This window comes from Phodopus roborovskii, unplaced genomic scaffold, assembly GCF_943737965.1.
Source record: "Phodopus roborovskii unplaced genomic scaffold, PHOROB, whole genome shotgun sequence".
Classification (NCBI taxonomy): domain Eukaryota; kingdom Metazoa; phylum Chordata; class Mammalia; order Rodentia; family Cricetidae; genus Phodopus; species Phodopus roborovskii.
The window spans coordinates 19,266,998-19,286,519 of NW_026126447.1; positions in this window are offsets into that span (position 1 = coordinate 19,266,998).

A 19,522-nucleotide genomic window follows, 5' to 3' on the forward strand; every position below is an offset into this window, starting at 1 on the left:
AAGAAACAGACCTGCCATATGAGACTATGGGTTAACCATATATGCTAAAGAGATTGATTCTATACTTAACCCTCATCTTAGTCATCACAAAGCTTCACATTTGACCAGGAAATATGGTGAGGAACTTGCCCACTCTAAATTTAGCTAATGATCTGGGTTAATGACTAAAATTACTCACTCATGTTCTCCCCACCCCTGGCTAGCTACTCTGATCAGTTGTTTATATTGGTAAGAAGAGATCATCTTGCAAAGTAAGCCAAAAGCAGATAGATTTGGCTCTGCATCTACCCTAACATTGAGGCTCTGGTTGTTTCACTGCTGGTTGAGCAGAAGGCTTGTCCTAACATCAATGCTGATAGAAGCATACATTTTTTCTGCTGGGCCATTTTCAGCTAGCTTGTTAAGTTGTGTTTTAAAGCCCTGCAAAATGTTTTAGGGCAGAAAAATGCCCTCTTCTAATTTTTTAAAGGCACCCAAGCAGTAATAAATCTGTGATGCCCTTAAATCCCAAGACTGTTTCCCCAGCCAGACTCTTCTATTGTAATTCTACATGATAGTAACTTAATCGGAGCTGGGGTTATTGCTCCAGGACTCATGCAGAAGATGATTCAGCAAGATGAAATGTGAGCCTGCCTGGCATGCCTGAATTTTAACACACATCTAAAGCACATATTTAGCTGTCACCAGGAGATCTGACGGTTTATGGGAGAGGTGCTATGTATAAAGGACTAGCAGTGGGCATTTCCGGCACACACCCACTTAGAACATGTTGTGATCTGAACTCCCCTTTCCCCAGAGCCAGACTCACAGAGTGGAAAAGTGTTTTAACTCTGTAATAAAAACCAACAAGTCATCAGTGTAAGCTGTAGCTGTGGTTTTCTTTAGAGAACATTCTACAAAGACACGTATGCAGGTAAAAACAAGTATCCATAAAACAAGTTTGTTCATCAAAAACATTTTCCTGTTCGAGTTTAAAATAGTGCAAGGAATGCTTGATTCCAGTTACATCAGAGATCCCAGAACTTAAGTTTCTCAACACTGGCTTATCTTATTTGTTGGGCTATATCTGGGCTCAGCACTGTTTAGGAAGCCTCCTGCTATTTTCAAATTCTTAACAAGTAACAAAAATACACAAGCACTTGTATTGTCTACAATACAAGCACCATTAGCTTCCTCTGAAAGATGGGAAAAAATGAAGCTAGATAGGACAAGAATGTCCACCCTGTTTGGAGCAAGTGAACAGGACTTAGAAAGTGTCACAGTGTCCAGTGGGTCCCAAAGCCTCCATTTGTAAAAATCTATGCCCTTCACTTTGCAGCTTCCATTGGGCCATCTCAGATCTGTGTCTGCCTCCTGCCCTGACCTGCCATAACCACCCCAAAGCTTCTTGTGTCACCACTAATGGAAGAGATTCTTGAGTTTTACAAATAACCCTAACATTTTCCTGGAAAGGGAAGACTATTTCAGGAGACAGACATGCACTTAGTTTCATCTGGACATACTGTTTCCACTTAGCAGCCTGCCCAATCTCTGCATGATTCCAGTCCCAGCTCACCATCTAACTATAGCTACCTAAGAGACACCCCATCAGCAAGACCAGCTGAGCCCATAAACCCGAGAATCATTGGACAGAAAATGAAGTTTTTGTCTTAAGTCACAAAGTGCTGGGAAGTTTGTTGTACTATAGTAGACAATCAGGCTTGTAAACTAGAGAATAGACTGCTTTTTTTTTTTTTTTTTTTTATAGACAATAGACTACCTTAAAAAAAAAGACTACTTTTTAAAAAAAACCAGTATTCTATTTGACTCAATATCTCTTAGTAACAAGAACCCAATGCAAAAATACAGCCAATATGTAACACAAAACTTAAAAAGCAGGTTTCAAATCCTAACATGACCTTGAGCTATCTCTACTGCCTCAGCCAGGGCCTGGCTTCCTTAACATGACTTTGGAGAATGAATGAATGTGTGAATGAACAAATGAGTGAGTGCTATGTTTGGTCATTGAACTGAAGGTCAGTAATGAAAGCATCAGGAAAATTGCCAGGTTTTGCCTCCTACACTGTTATATAGTGACTAGAACAGGCTCATTGTGGAAAGAAGCAAGAAGGATAGTCAAAGTCCAAGGCTCACATAGCCCATTGCCTGGCAGTTGTGCTTCTGACATCTCTGATATGCCTTTGAATTGAATTCAAAACTTTTTACGGGGCTGCTAAAGAAAAAGTCCCAACACCATGCCGCAATGAAGAAACAGGGTAACCATATAGTTTGCCGGATGGCCAAAGGAAGTCAGAGCTCACATCTTACAAGTGCTTCCTGTGAACACATTTCCATTGTGCCAGGGAATGTCCATGAATTACCTAACTAGATCCTCATTCAAACACTCAAGTGAACTCTAGCTTCTCTTTCCTTTAAAGGTAGGGAACTGATGCAGATTATAGATTAGGGGAGAGATGACTAGCCAGTACTTGAACTTCAGAGTGATTCCATCATCTGTTTTTCATTCATCAGACTCACATATAAACAATGGACCAATATGGCATCACAATAGAGCTGGCACAATATGAAGAAGGTCCTTGCTGCCTTGCTTTAAAGTGATATCATCTTTTTCACTTCTCTCTGGGTTTTCCTTCAGTCAAGGGAAGTATTTCATTTCCTTCCAGTGTGGTAGGAAAATGTACCTGAACGCCATATTTGGCCTCTTTGCTGAGGATTCCTCCTTGCTACACAATTGCTGATTCATAGGGCTATGCTCTAGCCTTAATGGCCTGGCCTTGATGCCCAGTCTAGTCCTGTTGGCAAGCATTCTCTGCACCGTTGGGGATGTGGCTCTCTTTGTCCTAAACATACCTTTTACAATCCACTGATTCTTGCAGGAGAGTCTCTTTGATAGTCATGTCCTTAGATCCCTAGTGGTAGTAGTCCTGCCTTCTGCAATTATGAGTTTCGCTATCTAATAAGCTGAAGATATTTTGTGGAGGGATGCTGAAGGATAAACTTGGGCACACTATAATTTGGGAGTTTATTTAAGCAGGCAGAGATCATGAATAAGATATTTCACAAATGGCAGTAGGTTGGGGTGCATCCAGAGGAGCAACAGGGGTGACTTCCACAGGGGGCAACTGTGGTCAGGATGTATTGTATGAGAGAATAATCTATTTTCAATAAAAAAAAACAGAACTTTTAGAAGGAATTGTAGTGTTTTGCTGTGAGTAGGGAAGGGTGGGGCACTGCCTCAATGAGGCCTTTCAGGGAACACACTTGGGAATAGACTGTATGTGGGTAACGGCTGCCTCTGTGTGGGATGTTACCTTGCTCCTGCTCCCTGGCACACTTCTGCCTCCCTCCTTACCTTTTGCACATCTCTGCTTAAAGTGTCTTCTTTTCTGATGCTTTTTACTACCCAGCACCCTTGCTTTGCTCTCCGCCACTCACCCCCACTCTTCCTAGCATTTATGACCATTTGCTATATGGAAGCTTCATTTATTTGGTCTTAATGAATCTTGGGTCCTTTTTAATGACTCTGGCTGTCACATTATCATGTGATACTTTAGAGGACTTGTGATTCTTCATTGGGAGTAAGCATTGGTGTTGTTTTGCTATCTCTACTGCCTCAGCCAGGGCCTTGCTTCCTTAACATGACTTTGGAGAATGAATGAATGTGTGAATGAACAAATGAGTGAGTGCTACGTCTTCTGGTAAGAACAGGTCATCCAGGGTGATAGATCTTAAACTGCCCTAGATAAGCCAAGGCACAAGGCCAGCCGGGGATCACCCCATATTATTGTCCATTTCCACCATCTGTTATCACTCAGCTCTACCCATTCTTCATATCTCTGAACTTAGTCCCTCTCTGCCTCACTCCCAGTTCAGACCCACATGCTATTTCACAAGATGCAGCCCCATCTTCGTGCTGATTTTCTTGAGCTATTTCTTCACCTTCAACTCAGCCATCCACTGTTGTCTTAAAAGCCACCCCTCTACCCCAGAATCAGCACAGCCTCTTTTGCATGCCATGTCCAGCTCGAGAATTAGATGGCTTCCACTTAAGTCTGTTTCCTCACCTCTAGGAGCTTTTCCCTTGAACTCGGATTCCACCCTTGCAAATCCCTTCAGATGCCTCAAAAAACCAGGACATTGTAGAAATTCAGAGAAGCTTGGGCTGGCAGGACATGCTGGCAAACAAGACACACAGCTCTTGTTTCTTCCTCTTGAAACAGGGCTCTGTGTCTCCTTTTGCCAATTATAATCATAGCATTCATTGTCCTTATCTCTTTGTTAGTCTTTCTCACCCATTAGACTGGAAGCTTCCATTGATGACTTATGGGAGTTTATGAGGTGGGAGCCTGGAACATGGTAGGAGGAGGGGAAATGCTGCCTTAAAACACAAGCACATGTAATTTTCACAAACACACTCATTTCATTCACATACATCAAAAGAAAATTTCAAGAACTTTATAAATGTGAGGAAAACCTAAGCAACCTAGAAATGATCTACTTTCCGAATAAAATATTTCAAAATGTATAACTTTTCTCAAAGCATGTGGTTTCAAAAGTATTAGTTTGTGTTTGTGTGTTAACTTGTCTTTAAAACTACAGCAAGTAGGAGTTTATAATTTGAAGGATCATTGTATCATGCTCAGGCATTTCATCAGGGGCTTTTGAAAGTTGAAGTGTGTTTCCTGGTGCAGGTGTGGGGACTGTAGGGCAGCCCTCTCTCTGGGATATGTTCCAGAATCCCGACTTCCTGGGCTGAGGTTGATGACACTTAGGAACGGAAGTGGTTGTGCATGCTCCAAGGCCTATTTAATCTTTGGCCTCGTTAGTGAATTTGCCAAAATGGAGGCCAATAAGTTCCAGGTGTGATGCTGAGGTCTCTGATGTGGAACATTTCTGTTGGGAGGTTGGCTCACACCTGCCTACAAATGGCTCCAATACCATCACCTGCCTAGAAGCTGGGGAGGAAACTCTGCTTGGTTGCTTTATTTCAGTACGCCACATCTCCAGAATCAAGAATGCATTTAGGGATGTTCATCCCACAGTGAAAAGATTCAGTGCTGCACAGACTGTGCAAGAAATATGTTAAGGAATGACCCTACCAGAGGTTAGTTCTCAAAGCTTATTTCTATTGTAAAAAGTATTTTCCCCTTTTCACTAGTTCAGAAAAGACATCTGTGTCCATGAAACTGGCTTTGCCCCTTGTTCATGATGTGGTTCCCTTTGCCCAAATGGGTGATTTGTCCCCAGGGAGAATGATGTAACAGTTTCTTTCCCGACGAAGAAGCATAAAGCAAACCCGTGCTGAGTTTCACGTACTGTAAAACCCCCTGTTTAATGCTTTCCAGCATTGAATGCTCATCTTATACACCCTTGAAATGTTCCCAATTACAGAGTTCCTTTTGCCAACCCCTGGGAAAACCAATTTTACTATTAGTTATACAGACTTGTGGATCCATGTTTTCATTCTCCACCAAGAATCATAGCAAATTCTCAGCAGCTGATGTATATATGGGGACTAACAGTGTTCGTTCTTTCTAAAGCTCCCGTAGTCCAGATGTAATGCAGAATTTGTGGGGGCAAAAAAGGCATCCCCAACACTCTAAGTGCCTGTGGCTTACTTCGTTCACCCCCCTTTCTTGCCAGACCCTCAGTCCCTGTGGCTTAACAGAGGTCTATGACCTCAGTCTTGAACTTTGGGGAGATTGTCCCCACCCAGATATAAAGAAAATCTATGAGGAGAACATGAGGATTTGATTAGAAAATGTGTTCAGGAGTTTGGACGGCTATGTACCAAGAAATGTACTCTCATTCTTATGTAGTGTAAAGCCAGTGAGCAGTTTAGAGTTGATTAAGAAATATGGAATTCTATAACATGGGATATGAATTCTTTTTCAAATGGAAATAGAGAAAGTGCTTTAATTGTAGCATTGTCTAACTTAAAAATCAATATGTTTAAAAGACCACAATAGTTGGGCACCGATCTTTTATAAATGTTGAGATAATTTTAAAAGCCATATCCACATTGGAGCTTAAAAGAGAATATTTTCCATATTACTGTGATATAAACCACATTCTTATGTTCTTTTAACTGTGCTTACTTTGGGCATCAAATTTTCTAAAAATCTAAGATCTTTGTATGCTTTCAAGAAATTAATTCTCAATTCTGAAAACAGAGGATAGCATCATGGCCATTTTTATAAATAGATGATCTTTCCTTCTAGAGATAAAGCTTGTCTCAGTACATTCTTGCTGCTATAACAAAATAACCCAGACTATTAATGGACAGGTAATAGCAATTTGTAGTGAGATATCCACCCTGCCCGCACCTGTTGTACTGACTAAAGTACTACACTAAATATCCAGGCTGTACAAAAACAGAATACATATACCAACCTAACATAGGAACCAAAAGCCCTACCCTTAAAATGGCTAACAGATGAACCTGTCTGGGTAGGGCAATGGCCTATGACCTCTGAGAAGCTGGAGGCTATAGAAAACCTGATTCAGGGACAATTAAATGCTGGACATATTGAAGAATCAACCAGCCAGCCCTTGGAATTCTCCTGTATTTGTTATCAAAAAGAAATTTGGAAAATGGAGAATGCATACATACCTGAGAGCGATCAATAAAGTAATCTAGCCTATGGGATACCTACAGCCTGGAATGCCCTTGCCTTCTCTGATACCTAAAGAATGGCCTATTATAGTTATTGGTTTAAAAGATTGCTTCTTCACTATACATTTACAAGAAAAAGATAAAGAAAAATTTGCCTTTACTGTACCTAATTACAATAATTCTCAGCTAGCCAAGAGATATCAATGGAAGGTATTGCCACAGGAAATGCTAAATAGCCCCAGCCTGTGCCAATATTTTGTGCAAAAACCTTTGGAAATAATTTGTAAACAGTTTGCATAATCCATAATTTGTACCATTACTTGGATGATATATTGTTGGCTGATTCTAAAGTAGAAATATTAGAAAAAAATGTTTGTGGAAGTAAAGAAGTTTTACATCACTGGGGATTACAAATTGCACCCCCCAAAAAAAAATACAAAGAGGAGATGTAAAATAGTTCTACAGAGAATTAGACCACAAAAACTACAGATCAGAAGTAATCATTTAAAGCTCAACTATAGACCATTATTGGGTCAGAAGGGCATAATTTGAAAAACTTAGAAATGGCCCTAAAAGGGGGCAAGGACTTAAATAGTTCATGAATATTACCAACTGAAGAGGTATTAGAATGGGTAGAAAAGAGGATACTAGAGGCACATGTCGACCATGTGGATCCAAAACTAGACTGTATTATGGTTATATTACCATGTAGAGACTATCCTTCAGGGATTTTGATGCAGAGGGAAGATATTGTATTAGAATGGATATTTCTACCACATAAACAGAATAAAAAACTAAAAACATACATAGAAAAATCTCTGACTTTATTTTAAAAGGTAAATTAAGACCATTAACTGACACGAAAGGACCCAGCAGAAATTATAGTACCTTTAACAAATGAGGAAATTTCCTCCTTATGGAAAGATAATGGATATTGGCAGAGAGCTTGCAGTAACTTTCTGGGAATGATTATCAACAATTATCCCAAAAGTGAAAGAATCAAATTAATAAAGAAAATTATTTGGATCCTTCCACGCATTGTAAGAAAAACACCAATCTCTGGAGTTCCTACATTCTACATTGATGCAAATAAGTCAGGTAAGGCAGGATATAAATCAGGAAATATAAGTAGTTTAAAGCCCTTATAACTTGGTACAAAAGGCAGAATTGTATGCCATTCTCATGGTACTTATGGATTTTACAGAACCTCTCAATATAGTTCCTTACTCTCAATATGCAGAGAGAGAGTTACCTTGCACATTGGGACTGCAATATTCTGGCAATACAGAATTAACTCATTGTTTATACAGTTAAAGATACTATCAGGAATAGGACTCGTCATATATATATGTATGTATGTATGTATGTATGTATGTATGTATACACACACACACACACACACACATCAGATCCCATATAGGTCTGCCAGGTCCTCTAGCACAAAGCAATGATGACATTGATCGATTATTAATAGGAAATGTGCTAGAGGCCTCAGAGTTTCATAAAAAAACACCATGTGAACAGTGAACAGCAAAAGTTTAAAAAAGAATTTTTCTATCACTTGGCAATGAGCTAAGGAAATAATGAGGAAATGTTCTACCTGTTCATTCTATAACCAAACTCCTCTACCAGCAGGTAGTAATCCTAAAGGTATAAATAGGAATGAAATATGGCAAATGGATGTGTTTCATTTTGCAGAATTTGGAAAATTAAAATATGTGCACCACATATAGACACATTTTCAGGGTTTCAATGGGCCACTGCTCTTAGCTCTGAAAAGGCTGGTTCTGTTTTCACATACCTATTAGAGGTAATGGCCATTATGGGCATACCTGCACAAATAAAAATTTACAATGCTCCAGCTATGTCTCCAGCAAATTGAAACATTTTTTAAAATATTATAACATAAAGCACATAACTGCTTTACCACACAATCCTACAGAACAAGTAGTAATTGAGAGATCCAATCGTACTTTAAAAGAAATGTTCTATAAACAGGCAGGGGGAACCAAGACACCCAAACACAGATTACATAATGATTTATTAAGAGTAAACTTTCTTGTTGCTAACGAGAAAGGAAAAACAGCTGCAGAAAGACACTGGACAATAGAAAATACTTCTGAACTAAACCAGCCAGTGTACTTCAAAGATGTATTGACCTGTGTTAGAGGTCCCTTAGACTGCCCAGTCCTTCTAACTGAGACCATGTTCAAGGGGTCTGAGTCAGTCCAATGCTGGTTTCCCAGCTATCCAAATGACTTGACAAATTTTGTTGACCCCTTTTGGAAGGCACCACTCTCCCTGTAGAGTGTGTGTGGGGAAATGGGATGGGAGGGTGGTCAGGGGTAATGGGAGGGAGAAAGAGAAGGAGGGAGGGAGGGAGGGAGAGGGAACTGGGATCAATATGTAAAATAAGAAAAAAAAATAAATAATAAAAAAAGATGTATTGACCTCAGTATGGAAACCAGGATATGAGCCACGTTGGGGTAGGGGGTTTGCCTTTGTATTTACAGGAGAAGAAAACCTGTGGATACCATCTATGTTGATCAAGATCTGAGTTGAACAAGAGAAAATTCTGAATGAGAAGAAATGACAAGTCATCACCAAAGAAGTTCCCATGAGTTGTATGGAGACCTCTTAAAGGTAGGGGAAGTGCTCTGTTCTTGTCGTTATAGGAAAACAGAAAGCACCTTCAAACAGGCAAAAGACACTGAACGTGTAGATACCCACAGAAGAGAAGGCAGCTCTCCAGAATGAACCATCTAATGAAGAGCAGTCTGATATGTGGTAGCAATATTTAATTTTAGTGAACTATTTCTATACAAAAATCTATTTCTCTTTACTTTCTAGTACTCCTTTAGTCCCAATTCATGTAACCCAATGCTGGCTTTGAAGTTGGATTTGGCTTTCCTCCTTTAAACTCAAGCATGTTGTTAAAATTAAATTCAGAGTTTCTGCCTTATATCAAGAAGCCAATTGGTGTAAGACAGAAGAAAACAAAATTGGAGGAGTGTCGTTTGCCTAAACTCGGTTTTCTCTCTGAAACCCTAATTTTCCTCATACTTATTTTCATGCTTAATGTTGTCTTTCCCAATATGTATACCTATAAAGGTTGAAACTTTTATGTTGATATTGATGTTTAAGTGGTCCACAAGGAATAATAACAATTCCTAACAGCAATCTTTGAACTCTCCAGAAAGAAGATGGGCCCCACTTCATGGTTTCCATTTGATTCAACCTGATACATCTGAATAACAAATGTCACCCAAAAACTGGTTTGGGACTTAACACCAGACAAGCTAGCTGAAATGGTGCACCTTCTTTTTACACCCTGGCCAGAGTTTCAGATAAAAATTCAGTCAAGCATTTCCTGCCACTCAGAGACTAGCTACAAATGTTACAGTTAATCCCCTTGAGAAATTCTGTTGCTAAAAATTTTCTTCCTATAGGATCCCATGGAGTCATCATTGTCCCATTTCAGCAGGAAGTAATCTTAAGATAATGACACCCCCTTTCCCTACTGTTGGCATTAAGGGATTGATATGCATAGGGTTGGTTTTAGTTACTTAGGGTTGTACTTGGAAGATGATGTTCAGAATTGGGTATCTCTTTTAGATAGATATAGGGTATGGTTGGGAAGGGTATGGTTTATATGGGATATAGGTAGATTAATTTATCTTTTTGTGAATTATCTTAGAAATTATTAGTCGTATACAACTTATATTGTTATAAATTCTTGTATGTGGTAACCTATGTAAAATTAAGTTTGTATTCCCTTCTCGGATGATTTTATATTATATTTTGTCATACTGTATAAAATCTTTTCATTTATGATTTTTTGCTCACAATATCCTTACCATATTCAATGTATGTATACCTTTACTTTCTTTCAAGACATTTTGTATATTGATACAATTTAGGATATTTTTTATCATGTTACACTATACAGTTATATCTGTGGTCTCAACCATTCGTATAGCTAGGTTGCTGAGTATTACAGATTATCTTCACCCATGTTTCTTATACCTATGAGATTAGTCAGACATAGATATTTGATCTTCAAACACTTCATAGACATTCAGAACATGACATTTAAATGTTTTAATATTAAGTACTCTGCTGACATGTGACACTATTACTCCTGACAGCACTGAGCATTTCCTGAGAATATGTTGAATATCATTCCCTCTGGAGTCCATCCTCTCCTCAGATAATGGCCTCTTGGGCAAGGAACTGCCCCACCTTGACCACTGACCTTGAACATGCTGTCTACCTGTGCTTGCAGGGAACAAATAGAGAGGACTGCTAAACCTTGACAAGTCAGAATAAGACAGCCTTTCTACCTTCCTGCTTCTGTAGTGGTCTGTCAGATACTCTAGGCCTTAGCCAAAACTGGTTGCACCAAAGCTGCTATGAGACTTTAGGTAACTGTCCAGGTAGCCTGCTGTTTTTGTCTTTGCTGCACTGTTTGAAAGCTGCCCATCTGCACTTCCTGCCTACCCTAGTATTGTTATCCTCCTTCTCAGGTCTTTGATGAGGTTGAAGATTAGACTGTCACAATTATTTTTCTCTCTTCTTAGATAGAAATATTAGCTACTAGACTTAAGCTTTCCAGTGTAGGACAACTCTATAGTAATCTCTGTTATGTCTTTACCCTAGGCCTGGATATGTAGGTCTTAATTTTGTATGTTTTCCTTTTCTTAGAGCATACTTGATATTTACTCTCTTTGAATATAGTTTTGTATCATGCCTAAATCTTTTCTTTAGACTGGAAGGGGAATTGTAGTGAGATATCTACCCCACCTGCACCTTTGCACTGACCATGCCCATGACCTTTTGCTTACTGGTTGGAGACAGAGAGCATCCGGAGGCATCCTTGGGACAGGAACCTGCTGGCAGTCATTTGTTTCTGGTGTAAGGGATTTCTTCCTGAATAAACATTCTCAGCCTATTTGTTTTCCCAGATTGTTATTTATCCATGATAGCAATTCGTTTCTCACAGTTCTGGAAGCTGGGATGACTATGACCAAGGCGTTAACAAATCCATGCCAGGAAAAGTCTCAATCCATGCTTTCAAGATGAGCCCAAGCTCTGAAATCCTTTAGAGAGGGGCTGAATCCTCCCATAGGAGACCAAAGGACAGAGTAAGCCCTTCCACTCTTTATAAGGGACCCACCTATTCACACAGTCATTCCCTTACAGCCACTCACTTCTAAATATTGTCAGCACGGGAATTAGGTTGCAGAATCAATTGTAGACTGACCTAAGCATTCAAACTATGGCAAGGAAAAATAATAAAGCTGATCAATTATAATAATAATTTAAGAAAGAATAAAAATGAACCCTGCCTTTCTGGGAGAGTCCCTCCAAAGCTCTCTATATGTAAGTAACTAAGTCTGAGCCCCACCCTCAAGCTTCCCCTCTTTGTCTATTTTAACAACCTTGATTTGCTATTCTAAATTCTAAAGCTGCCTGGCAATTCTTCCTTTACCAGTTACTCTTTTTAACTTATAAAATTAATGTGTTAAACAAGGACACAGGAGATGGGGTCTGAAGAAAGTCTCTGACCTAAAGACCTACTAGACAACAAACATGTCACAGGACAGAGAACTCTCCTACCCAGGACAGCATCCTTAACAAATGGTGCCAGTCAAACTGGATGGCCACATACAGAAGAATTCAAATAGAACCATATTTATCACCTTTCACAAAACAACTCCAAATGGGTGAAGGACCTGAACATAAGGCCAGATGCCATGAATCTAACAGAAGAGGAAATGAAGAGTAGCCTTGATCGTTAGCACAGGAGATGACTTTCTGAACAGATCAACAGTTAATAAATGGAACCTCTTGACATTGAAAGCTCCTGTAAAGGAAAGGACACTGACATTTGAACAAAGTGGCAGCCTACGGAATGGAAAAAGATTTTACCAGCTACACAACCAATAGAGAACTAATATACAAAATATATAAAGAACTCAAAAACTAGATATCAAGATAACAACTAACCTAATTTGAAAAGCAGTGCAGATCTAAACAGAATTCTCAAAAGAGGAAATGCAAATGGCTATGAAGAACTTGAAGAAATGTTTCAAATCCCTAGTCACTAGGGCAATGCAAACCAAAACTGCCCTGAAACTTTATCTGATACCAGTCAGAATGACTAAAATCAATAAAACAAGTGGTAATTCAGCTAGCAACTATGTGGAGTAAGAGAAGCACTTATCCATTGCTAATGGGATTGAAAAGTCATACACCCACTACGTAAATCAGTATGGTAGTTCCCCAGGAAGCTGGGACTTGATCACCTCAAGATCAAGCTATGCCTCTCTTGAGTATATATCTAAGGGATGATTTGTCTTACCATACAGACACTTGTTCATCCATGTTCAATGATGCTCTATTCTTAATTCTCAGAAATTGGAAACAACCTAGATATCTATCAATGAATGAATAAAGACAATATGATAATTTATACATGAAATATTAGTCCACTGTTAAAAATAAAATTCGAAGATAAATGGATGAAATTAGAAAATATCATCCTGAGTGAGGTAGCTGAGAAAGACAAAGATGGCGTATATTCATTTGTATGTTAGCTGTTAAGTCAACGATATGAAACAATCCATAGAGCCACAAAGGTTCGATATAGAGTAAGGGACTAGTGGGGAAGGGCAGACCTCCATGTGTATTAGAAATAGGATAGATAGTTATGGATGCATGTGGGGGGGATGGAATGGAAGGGCCAATTAGGAAGGGAGAGGGAAAGGTGGAATGAGAAAAGGAATATGTGGAAAGAGAATATGGAATGAGGGGCATCTAAAATTAAAAGTTATATGGAAACCAAATGTAGAAGCTTCCTGAAACATACACATATGTAAGGCAATCTAAATAAAATTACTAAATAGTGAAGGAGACAGAGTCCCAATGAGATAGTTTTTATCACTAAACAAAGCTTCAATACTAAGAATTGAGTTATTGGCCAAAAGGGTCCCATGGGAACTTCCAAACAACCCAGGCTGTTACTGACTGTAGATTGCGTTCCACAAATTGATAGTAAGGTCCTATTGCTGAAGACAACACTGATACAACTCATGGTGCCTTCACTCATGTGTGCTAGCATCTCTGGTACATGAATGTATTCTGCATGCTTCCAAAGGAGAAATGTAAGCACCAACCCATCTACAAAATCTTCCATGTACAGTTGTGTCTTACCAGCAAGATATTCCATTGTAGTGGTGGCATGAAGTTTGTAACCAGTCAATATCTGCTTTGATTTAAGGCCCACTCCATGAAGTGGAACCCGTATCCATCACTATTTGTATGACCAAGGACCTGAGACCACATAGCACAGGGACCTAGGGGAAAACCAAATACTACTGTTCTACAAAAGGAACACAATAAAATGACCCCCTAATGATAATCTGCTATACTCATTAATCAGTGCTTTGCTCAACCATCATCATAGAAGATTCCTCCTGCACCATATAGGAACATATACAGAGACCCACAGTCAGATAATATAAAGAGAGTGAGAAACATTGGAACATTCAGCTCTAATATAAATGTCACCATCAACCTCTTCCTCTCAGCGCTCAGGGAACTTCAGGAGAGGAGGCAGAAATTGTGTAAGAGTTGAGGGAATGGAGGACACCAAGAAACAAAGCCTTCTAAAAACAACAGTACTGATACACATGTGAATTTACAGAGGCTGAGGCAGCGTATACAAGGCCTGCACAGATCTCCACCCAGATGGGGTCCTTGAGCCCGTGGGGTCCATGCCCTTATCCTTACCTCATATGATATCACCAGTTAATAACGGCTTACAAATGATAAACTGTTTTTTTTTTTTTTTTCAAGATCAGTGGTTTTCAACCTGTGGGTTGTGACTACCACAGGGGTCACATATCAGATAGCCTACATATCAGATATTTACAATATGATTCACAATAGTATCAAAATTATAGTTATGGAGTGGTAGTGAAATAATTTTATGGTTGCGGGTCACCATAACATGAGGAACTGTATTAAAGGGTCACAGCATTAGGAAGGATGGGAAACACTATCCTAAGGAATCTCCCTGGGGAAACAAACTACTCTTAAATGTAGGCCATACACTCAGTAGAAAATGAATTCAGAAAATAAACTCAATGGCATCTTTGGAGTTTCCTTGTCTCATAATGTCACAACCGGGCTTTAATATATATATATATATATATATATATATATATATATATATATATATATATATAATTTTTAATCTTATTTTTATTTTAATTGCTTATTTATTTCTTTACCTTAACATTTTTGTATACATTATGGTTTCCAGTTTTGTATTTTATGGTATTCCTGAGTATGCAAATATGTGCATCTCGCATCTGTATCTGTTTCTTGGACTGGTTGCCTTCTGTTTGTTTTGTTCTATCTAACTTTTTGTTGTTAATCTTATCATATTATATTTTATTATTGTCTTATTCATGGCTTTTTTCTCATAAAGGACAGAATGGGGTAGATCCAGATGGGAAGGGAGGTGGGGAGGAACTTGGGGGAGTAGAGAGAATGAAAACCATAATCAGAATATATTATATGATAATATGGGTAGTATTATTGCATGTCAGTGGAACTATTGGTCTCATAATTGTGTCCCCTGGTTTATTTTGGTAGAGGAACTTAGTACTGAGATCTGAAGGTCAGGACATAACAATTCATTAGCTACAATATATAGGCTCCTCCTTCAACATCAAATATATTTGAGCAAATTAGCATTTGGTGACTCATTAACTTCTTTAGATGTACTCTTATGCCTAATTGACAGAATTAAGATCCATTTTCTGAAAGCTATTGATGGGTTGAGGACACACAAGTGAAGAGAAAGAGCATGCGAGTAACGTTGAGTCAGGAGGGAAAAATGATCAGAGGTGAATGGAACGTAGCCTCCATGTAATAGTTTTCTCAAAGGATTTGGAACTAACTCCTAATTCCTGACATGTAGCCAAGCCACTTTAATACTGATGTTCAGACAAGGATTAAAACATCAATGGAAAGATACATTTCATCATTGCCACCTTTGACAACAATTGTTTAAATTATTGAGACTTAGAGACTTTGGTGATTTGACCTTCTTGTGAATATCAGGGTAAAAACAGTGAGAACTATTGGGATGGTGCCAATGCTTATGTAACAACTACACACATTGTGCATAACACATATATCAGATTCCTTTGGAATGACATGGAGCATACATATAATCTAATAAAATAGCAAGGCATAAGTGAGCAAAGGTTTTTGTTTGTTTAAAGTATGTAAAATTGACTCTAGCAGCATATTCCTTTCTGATAGTATTTGTAATTTCTGCTTAATGGCAAAGCTTTCATTACTTGTAAGATGTATAAAAAGCATCGTTTATTTGAGTTGAATTAACACCACCACTTGGTTGGGAATTGTGATATACTGTAGTGTAGAAATTCAGAAAATTCCCCAAGCACTTAAGCTAGAAGATGCTCCATCTGGTACATAAGATTGCTGTATAGCACTTCATTTGTTTAAGGGCTGCCCTCTTTAAACTGCTTCATGGCTAATATACAGTAAAAACAAAACAAAACAAACAAACAAAAAAACAGAAAACAAAAGTGCTTTCAGCTTTTTATACATGCTAGACAATCCATTTTGTATGCATCATGTTCCTATGCCTACTTCATTGTTAATGTATTTTCTTTCATTTCTGTCTGTTTCTCTTGCTTTCCTTACCCCCTTCAGCTTCTGTCTAAATGAGAATCTGTCTGGTTATAAAATCCCACTGGCCATAAATCCTCTAGTTGGCTGCTTGGACATCCTGCTTACTCCCTTCTCCAATATTTCAGACTCTTCCTCAGCATTTTCTTGTTCTGCACAAGACTTGGCATATTGGAGAAGACATTGCTCTGTTTTGGAGGTTAACTGAAAGCAGTCCTCCAGAAAATAACTAACTCCCAGCCTCTTCATCATTTGCTGAGGACTTATCCAAAAAACAAAAGCGATTTCTGTACTCTGCAGGTACATGCTCTTCCAAATTGATCTCTCAGCTTTTAAATTCAGTGTTGATGTGCTGAAATAGTGGATTTGAGTTGTCAACCAGGGACTTTCCTTCATTCTCCATTCTTCCTTTAGATTTGTGTGTGTGTGTGTGTGTGTGTGTGTGTGTGTGTGTGTGTGTGTGTGTTCCCCTTTCCCTTGTTTTTATTCAACTAATAGCAGAATGTCTTAGCTCTGTATAGTGACCTAAAGTGACTTAACTGCAGTGTTTCCCGAATGTTCATGTGGAGGGAGCTTGGTTGCGAGCTGGTAGATTTGGAGGGAGTAGTTAAGCTCATAAAGTTTCTGACTTAGTCAGTGTATTAAATCTATGATGGAGTCATGTGATGATATTATTGGGAGGTGAAGGAAAGTGAGATATGGGTTCTAGTTAGAAGAAGTAGACTACTGGAGATGTACCTGGTAAGATACACTTGTCCTTGACCCTATCTGTTCATTCTCTTTCTGCTTTCATGTTTTCCTGTGGTGAGCCACATATACTCACTCTACCATGATGTACCTGCCTTACTTTAAGTTCAAAGTAATGGAGATGGATGCCCATGTGCTGAAACTTCTGAATATGAGCCAAGTGAACCATTCTGTCTTTCATATTAATTGTCACAGCAATGGAAAAACTAACCCAAATGTTTGTATACTCTCAAACCTAAGTACACTGACAAGATTATTCTATGTGCCCCTAAAGAAACTCCATGAAAGGAAAAACACCCCTTACGAGTTTTGGTTGTTAACTTTACTGATGTATTCTTCAAGGCAAAGTGGCTTTCTTTCTCTCAATGTGTGTAGGTTGGAAAATAGCCCTAAGAATTGGGATGTAACAGGAGACAGAATATTAAGCCAGATTTGTGACATTTCACAATGAATATTGAAGGCTGAGAGGACTTAGCCCTTACATTTTAGTTGACTTGTAATTAGCTACCCATTACCATATAGTGTTCTGGGGATTGCCCATGGGGTAATATGGCCTGAAGCAGATCTTTGACAGAATTATGAAGATACCAGAAGGATACTGCCTCCTGCTAGATTTACCCAAAAAAGGCAATAGTTAATCTCATTGGAAGCTGTGTGCATTGATGAAGAATGGGAAAAGAAAACCTACTGATTTAAGTAAAGACTTATTGCCTTTACTAAGTATATCAAAGGTCAAGTGTCCAATTATTTTTTTTTAAAGAAGACTGTAGACAGATTTTTCTTTGGACTACCAGTTCTCTCTCTCTTTCCCTCCCTCCCCCCCTCCCTCCCTCCCTCTCTCCCTCCCTCCCTCCCTCTCTCTCTCTCTCTCTCTTACACACACACACACACACACACACACACACACACACACACACACGACACAGAGACTTATTATGAAAGCTCAGCTTATAGTTTAGGCTTGTCCCATTAGCTCTTATAACTTAATCTAACCCATTTATATTAATCTATGTTTTGTCTTATGGCTTTTTCCTCTTTTCCATCTTGCATCTCCGGTTTACTCTCTGTGTCCTGTGGTATCCTTTCCACATCCTCTTCTTTTCTCTCTGTGCAGAAGTCCCACCTAACCTCTTCCTGCATAGCATTTGGTTATCCAGCTCTTTATTAAACCAATCAGAAGGTGCCTTGGTAGAGACACATGTTCACAGTGTACAAAAAGATTATTCCACAACAGAAGAGAAGTTTATTTCTCACAGTGATGGAGGCTGGGATGGTCAAGCTCAAGGTGTCAGGGTTTAATTTCTACTGCATGTTCTACTTCCAAAATTATACCTTGTTGCTATGTCTTCACATGGAAGAATAATAGGAAAACAGGTAATAGAATAATAGAAAAATGGTAACCATTGCATGAGACCTCTTGTAATGAGATATACATCCACTCACATGGCTGGAATTTTTATGACAATTTTATAACAGTGATTTTTTTTAGTAAAAATTAATAATAATAAACTACTACTACTACTACTACTATTACTATTACTATTACTATTACTACCACCAATTGACAGAAGCAACCAACATATTGTACCAAATTCCATCACTTTAGAGGTAACCTATTAATTTAGATCTGAGATACTCTCAAAAGCCTATGTACTGAAGATTTTTTCTTAGCAGCTACTATTGGGAAAGGTTAAAATCATTAGAAAGCAAGACCTAGTGAGAGGAAATTGGGCAATAATGGGCACTCTATGACAGTAATACTGGGATCCTGGGTCCTTGCTATCTGGGTCTTTACTTCCCAAGTGCCATTAAATGAATAGGCTTTTCCTACCACATGCACCTGCCATGTATTTTATCACCAAAAGCCCAAAGCAACAAGGCAAGGTGACTATGGGTAGAAAACATAAACAAAAGCTTTTACTTCCTTTTAAAGTCAAGCATTTTGGGTATCTTTTTCACACGTAGGAAAGGATGAATAACTCAAATGTGCTAACAGTAGTGAACCTCATTCTAGACAAATATTATATAATCAAAGCAAAAGAAAGGAAAGTGGTAACTTTATTAAAATGGAATCAATGGTGAATTCTATATGTAGGTAAACAGGATTATATTTAATTTTATTTGGTTTAAGTAATATAGTGTAGCCACAGTAGAGCAAAACAGTGGAATTGTTTTAAGTCATGTTGTTTATGTTTGCATTTTGTTTTTTAACAGAGTCTCACTCTGCAGCCCAACATGACCTTGGAGTCAATGTGTAACCTTGGCTTACTTCAACTTCTTGTCAATCCTTCTGCCTCAGCCTTCTGAGTGTTAGATTACAAATGTCAACCCTTATGGCCAATTCACAATTGTCTTTTTACCTCCAAATGCCGTAATTCATATAAGATTGCTACAATGTTAAGGGAGGAAACTATTAAGAGATTGAAA